Below are 6,000 nucleotides of genomic sequence, written 5' to 3'. Positions count from 1 at the left end.
TCACAGTATCACGGTTCCGTGGCGAGAGTGAGGTCGTGCCGACAATCCAAGCACCGAAGTGTGTGCGTGTGCGTCCGCGATTTTTGCGCGTGTTTTCCCCAGTTACTTGTTACCGCGTTATTTTTATTTGATTTTTTGGTTCTCTGGATTTTTATCATTTTTCTCCGCATCGCATTTTGTTCCGTCAGGCTTTTTGGTCCTTCGTGCCGGACGAGCTTCGACTTTCGAATTGCTTCGGTCGACTTGCACGTACATGTGAACAAGGTCAGTTTCACCATTTTTTTTTTCAAACAATTATTTAATAATAATAATCGTTTATTTGTTTTCGTTATTTTTACCCGACAAACCGTAATTTTTGCATCAATTAACGCGGCGATAACAAGGCTTGACTCAACTTAAGCCACGTTACTTTACTTAAGCCAGTTAGTTAGTTGTACGTTACATTAACACAATCAAACTTAATTGAAACCCAATAATTCAATTTTTTTAAGAAAACCTTCGAATCGTGTTTGCGTTAATGTACCATTTCGGACTCTTCATTATACATGTAAAACCCATTAAAATATTTAGAAACACTTTTTTAATTAGAATTAAAGTTCGTTTTGAATTATTAACAAACGCGAGGCAAAATTAATATTCATAAATGATTTTTTTTACGATCGTTGCTGGCGGACCGACTTTTAAACCACTATAAAACTATCAACAAAATTCATTAAAGTTTCCAATCATACAAAACGAAATAAACCATTTCACCTGGATTAATATTTATTAATGTTTATTTAAATTTCTAACATAAATTTAACCCGGGGAACGAATTAAATGCGACCGAGTTTCCGAAATTTCAGCGCTCCAAACAGAAATGTATCACGATTCCCGTGAACGTCGATTTATTGTATTTTACATTGATATATTAAGGAAAATGTGTTTGTTTCAAAACTGTTATTCGATTTACATAAGAATTTACATATGCTAAAATTATTAACGTTTTATTTAAATACACACGTAACCTAAGAATTGTCTCCATTAAAATGCCTATATTGTTTATTTATTTTTTATTTCTTTTTATTTTTTTTTTTTAATGTAAAAAGCAAATTAAACATTTAAAATTTTATACAACAATTAACCACTTGAATTCCTGCATTTAAAGTCGTATTACGGTCGTCGGGATTAAAATAGTGTCAATGCAGTTTGAAGTGAATGTGATAATTAAATGTCACTTAAATCAGGTAATTCTGCATTAAATTTGTTCAGGTAACATTGTTCGTTTCTGAAAATCAAAACAAGTTTGAGAGTTTTATGATAGCGAAGATGTTGAGTTTTAACTTGTTCCGACACTTGAAATTGAAATTAAATATGTCAGAGAAAATTTATGAAAAACTACCGATTTTAATTGTTGATTATTATTTAATGTTATATTTGTCAGAATGTTCTTTAAATAATTCTATAGTACTCGAACAAATTATCACAGTTCTAATAAATGCGTAGTTTTTTGTAAATTAATTTCCATATCCGCAATTTTTTTTTATAATTTGTAGATATTAGGTTAATATAATAAGAGTCGATACATTTGTGAAACTTTTTATATAATGATAAATATATAAAATTGTATATGTAATATTTTGTATTTTTACTAAAAATGATTAAAACTATTAATTTTAAATATTTTATTTATTATTTCTCTCAAATTGTAATATCAAATATTTACAGAATTTTTATAAAACATTTTTCATATTTTTACTGAAAATTAATTTTAATTTATCAAATATATTATATTAAATATTTCTTAATCTCAATGAATTTAACGTCAAATCATTTTTAATAATTTTTGTGGATAATATATTTAAACTATGAAAAAATACTTTTTTTTTTATTTTTCATTGTAAGAATTTACACAACGAAGATTTTTAGAACGTTAAATATATGTAGTTTTGTATATTTTATATTTTTACTGATATTTAAATTTTTATTATTTTTTTCATACTTATTTATAAAGGTAAAAAGTTATTGTGAAATTATTTTAAATAACTCTTATAGTTAATAATTTAATTTTTGAAAATTTATAAAAATTTATTATATTTAATTGTTTGAATTGTGATATTACAAACTTTATAAATTTTAACACTTCAAAATTATAAAAAATGAAACGATTTATTTTTAATTTGAATAATATTTCATATTTGAAAATTAATAGCATTTTAATTATTAATATTTTTATTATAAATTTTGGAAAAAATGTAAACTTTAATATCAAATTCTTTTTAAATAATTCTTGTTGAAAATTGATTAAATATATGAATGTTGTTATACATATAATTTAATATATACACAAAATTATAAAAAAATGGAATGATTTATTTTGAATTTTTCATAAAAAATGTAAAAATTTACAGAAGAAAGGTTTTCAATATAATGTCGAATGATTTTTAAATAATCCATGTAGAAAATAGATTAAATTTATAAAAATTGTTATATGTGTAATTTATTATACTTAATTGTTTAAATTTGATAGATTATAAACTTTATAAAATTTACTACTTCACAATTATAAAAAATGAAAAGAATGGAAGAATTTGTAGAATAAAGTTATTGAATATAATTTTAAATATATTTAGTTGTGTACATTTTATATTTTTGTTGAAAATTAATAAAATTTTGATTCTTAAATATAATAAATATTATAATAATAATAATAATATAAATTTTGGATTCTTGTAGATTAAATTTATTAAAATAGATTAAATGAGATAAGATAGATTAAATTGATATTTTTGAGGTAAATTAAACATTTTGATTTTTTAAATATTTTTATCATACATTTTTCAAAAGTTAGAAACTGTATTGACAAATTATTTTGAACGATTATAGAAAATAGATTAAATTTATGAAAATTGATATATGTAATTTATTATATATAATCGTTTAAATTATGATATTTTAAAAATGAAACAATTTGTTTGAATTTTTAATAAAAATTTAAGAATTTACAGAATAAAGTTTTTTAATAGTATGTTAAATATTTTTAATTGTGTATATTTCATATTTTTACTGAAAATTAATAAAATTTTTATGTTTTTAATAATGTAAAACTGTTAAAATCAATTTATTTTGTCTATTTCACGAAAAATTTTAAGTATTTATCGAATGCAGAAAATATGTAATGATTATATCTTCAAATTTATATAAACAGTCTTATCAAGACGAATCTAATAAATAAATCAAATGATTTATTTTGTATATTTCACGAAAAATTTTAAGTATTTATCGAATACTGAAAATGAGTAATGATTATATCTTCAAATTTATATAAACAGTCTTATCAAGACGAATCTAATAAATTTTCTAGGTAATAGTTTAAAATTATGAATAATTAAATGTATATTTAATATAATAAATATACTTTGTATTATTATTCTGTATAAATTTATTACTTTAAAACTGTAAAACATCAGATTGTTCAGTTTATTTGCTTTATTTATTAAAATTTACCGTATTGAATTATATTGAATATATATTTAAACATATTTTTACGGGAAATAAATAAAATTTTTATCATAACATTTCTTGAATGTGTATATCAGAATAATTTTAATGTTTACAATATACTTAATTTTAAAGATAAAATTTCTTGTTTTTCTAAACTATATAAAATGATTTTTGCTTAACAAATCAATTTATTCGAAACAACAAATTTATTTATGCAAGACAATTTGCAAAAAGTCAATAACGTTTATTTATAAACAACGTATAAATTAATTAATATATTTTTAATATCGTTTTCCTTAATAAATATTAAATAGGTTATTTCAAGTTCAATTTCGCATTGTTTTTGAAAAACAACAATAAAAATCACATTTGATTTATTGGTTTTACCTGATAAAATTATCCGAGTGTCTTATTTATAAATTATGGCCATTTTTATATTGTCGTCTTTCAGGATGATAATTAATTGATTTATTAGAGTTTTAATTAATTAATCGGAATCGTTTGCATTTAATTATCTTATACTTAACCATAAACCATTTTTTCCAATATCATACATTCATTTGTTTCTGTTTTTTTCGCTTGATTATAAGTAAATTGTTTATTAATTTACCCAGATATAAAAGTTTATTTGTGCCGCTTTCGGATTACAAATGGATTTCGGACTTGCGGTTTGAACAGATCATCGAATCGATTCGGTGGCATCTGTGTTGTTAGTTATAAAAATAGCAAACCCTTCATTAGAAAAACCCCATCCGAATTGGCCGACCACAACACGCATCTTACTCATGCTCCCATTTAATAACGCAAATGATTAAATTAATTCGCCGGCGCCAATTACCATAATGGAGCACGCGAAAAGTGCATTTTTTCAGGAATCGCGTATGATTCACGTCACCGTTTCCTGCTTTCATCAGCCGAATTGAGTGTACGCAGGATGATTTATTGGCGATGCGCCTGATTGTAATTTAATAATGATCATCGGCCGTCGGGCACAAATACAAATACAAATAAAATGTTGGATGCGATCGGAATGGGTTTTATGGTGGTTTTATGGTGTTGTAAATGCATTTCACATGTCGCACAGATCCGAAAAACTATAACGAACGAAGGATTCCGTAACAGTCGAGATAAACGGACAATAAAATTGAAAAGGTCGCGGCATATGACCGATTCTAATCCCTTGGCGTGTTGATAGATTCAGGCCGGTAATGGAATTTGTCTGTATGTGTGTGTGTGTGTGTGTGTGTATCTTATTTGTTTAAACCATCAGAAATCGAGTATATCGGGTAAACATGTTGTCGCGAAATAATTTGTTTCACACTACAAATTAGTTCCCTGATTCAAGGTTGCGCGGATAAAACGATATCGCTTTTTTCTGTTAACTAGTTGAATTTCTTAAATTTGTTTCCAGACTAATTTATGATGACGTTTAAATTTTAATTTTTTTAAATTTAAGGAGAATTATCTTTATAAAACGTTGCAATTTCTATAAATACTAATTCTTATTTTATTATTTACAAAAATTGTTTATTTTAATTTAGTTAAAAAAAGCTTTAAACAAATATTTCATAATCAGATTATAATCCAAATAATCCATTGACATAAATCAATATTATTTTTAATTTCTGTGTATTCATCATTAATAAACATTTTATAATGGTTTTATAATTTTATTCTATAAAATAAACAATTAAATGATATAAGTTATTAATAAAATAATATAAAAGAATTTTATTTAATTTAAAATTTAAATTCTAAAACATAAAATTGGAAGAAATTAGTTTTTATGACCAATTTCTTTTTCTAAATTAAATAATTCATAGGAAACAATTAACACTATCTTTAGTTCCATTTTCATTTATAATAACATAATAAACATTTTAATAGTGGTTGTATAAACATTAATCTATGATATAAATAATTAAATGGGCATAAGTTTTTAGTCAGAATTTTATTCCTAAATCTATTAATTTTAAACATATTTTTTTAAATTTAAATTTTAAAGCATATAATTTTTTCTAATTGTATAAATCTATAAAATAAATAATTAAATGAAAAAAATTATCGTAAAAAATAATTATTTTAAATTGGATTTTTTAAACTTTGTTGTTCAAAATCTAAAGTTTACAAGATAATTTTCAGTTCCTAAACTAAGAATAGAAAATAATTTATTTACTCATATTTAATAAATATTTGTGTAATTGTTGAATGAACTTAATTTCTAAAATAAATAATTAAGTGAACAGGATTTAAAAAATATATCGTAAAATAAATTTATTTATTGGATTTTTTAAATTTAAGTTGTGAAATATAAAATCTAAAAAGTTTGAACTTTTCAGGAGAACTTTTAATTTTTATTTTAAATAATTTATAGAAAATAAACAATATACTATTTAGTTTAATTTCCATTTATAGTTAATACATATTTTATAATTGTTGAATAAACTTTAATTTCTACAATTAATAATTATGTGAACATAAGTTTTAGTAAAAAAATTATCATAAATAAATTTGTTT

At 22.5% G+C, this 6,000-nt stretch overlaps 1 protein-coding gene across 3 annotated transcripts in view; it reads left to right on the top strand.

The window, feature by feature from the left end:
* Window positions 1-6,000, top strand: part of LOC109598314 (BMP-binding endothelial regulator protein) — a 66,943-nt gene continuing 60,943 nt past the window's right edge. For all 3 annotated transcript variants that reach the window (XM_049968330.1, XM_049968329.1, XM_049968327.1), the window contains exon 1: window positions 1-264. The gene's annotated coding sequence lies outside the window, so the exon portion shown is untranslated. The remainder of the gene's footprint in view (window positions 265-6,000) is intronic.

The sequence above is a fragment of the Aethina tumida genome, chromosome 5, assembly GCF_024364675.1.
Source record: "Aethina tumida isolate Nest 87 chromosome 5, icAetTumi1.1, whole genome shotgun sequence".
Taxonomy (NCBI): Eukaryota; Metazoa; Arthropoda; class Insecta; order Coleoptera; family Nitidulidae; genus Aethina; species Aethina tumida.
This window is presented reverse-complemented; position numbering and strand designations above follow the sequence as displayed.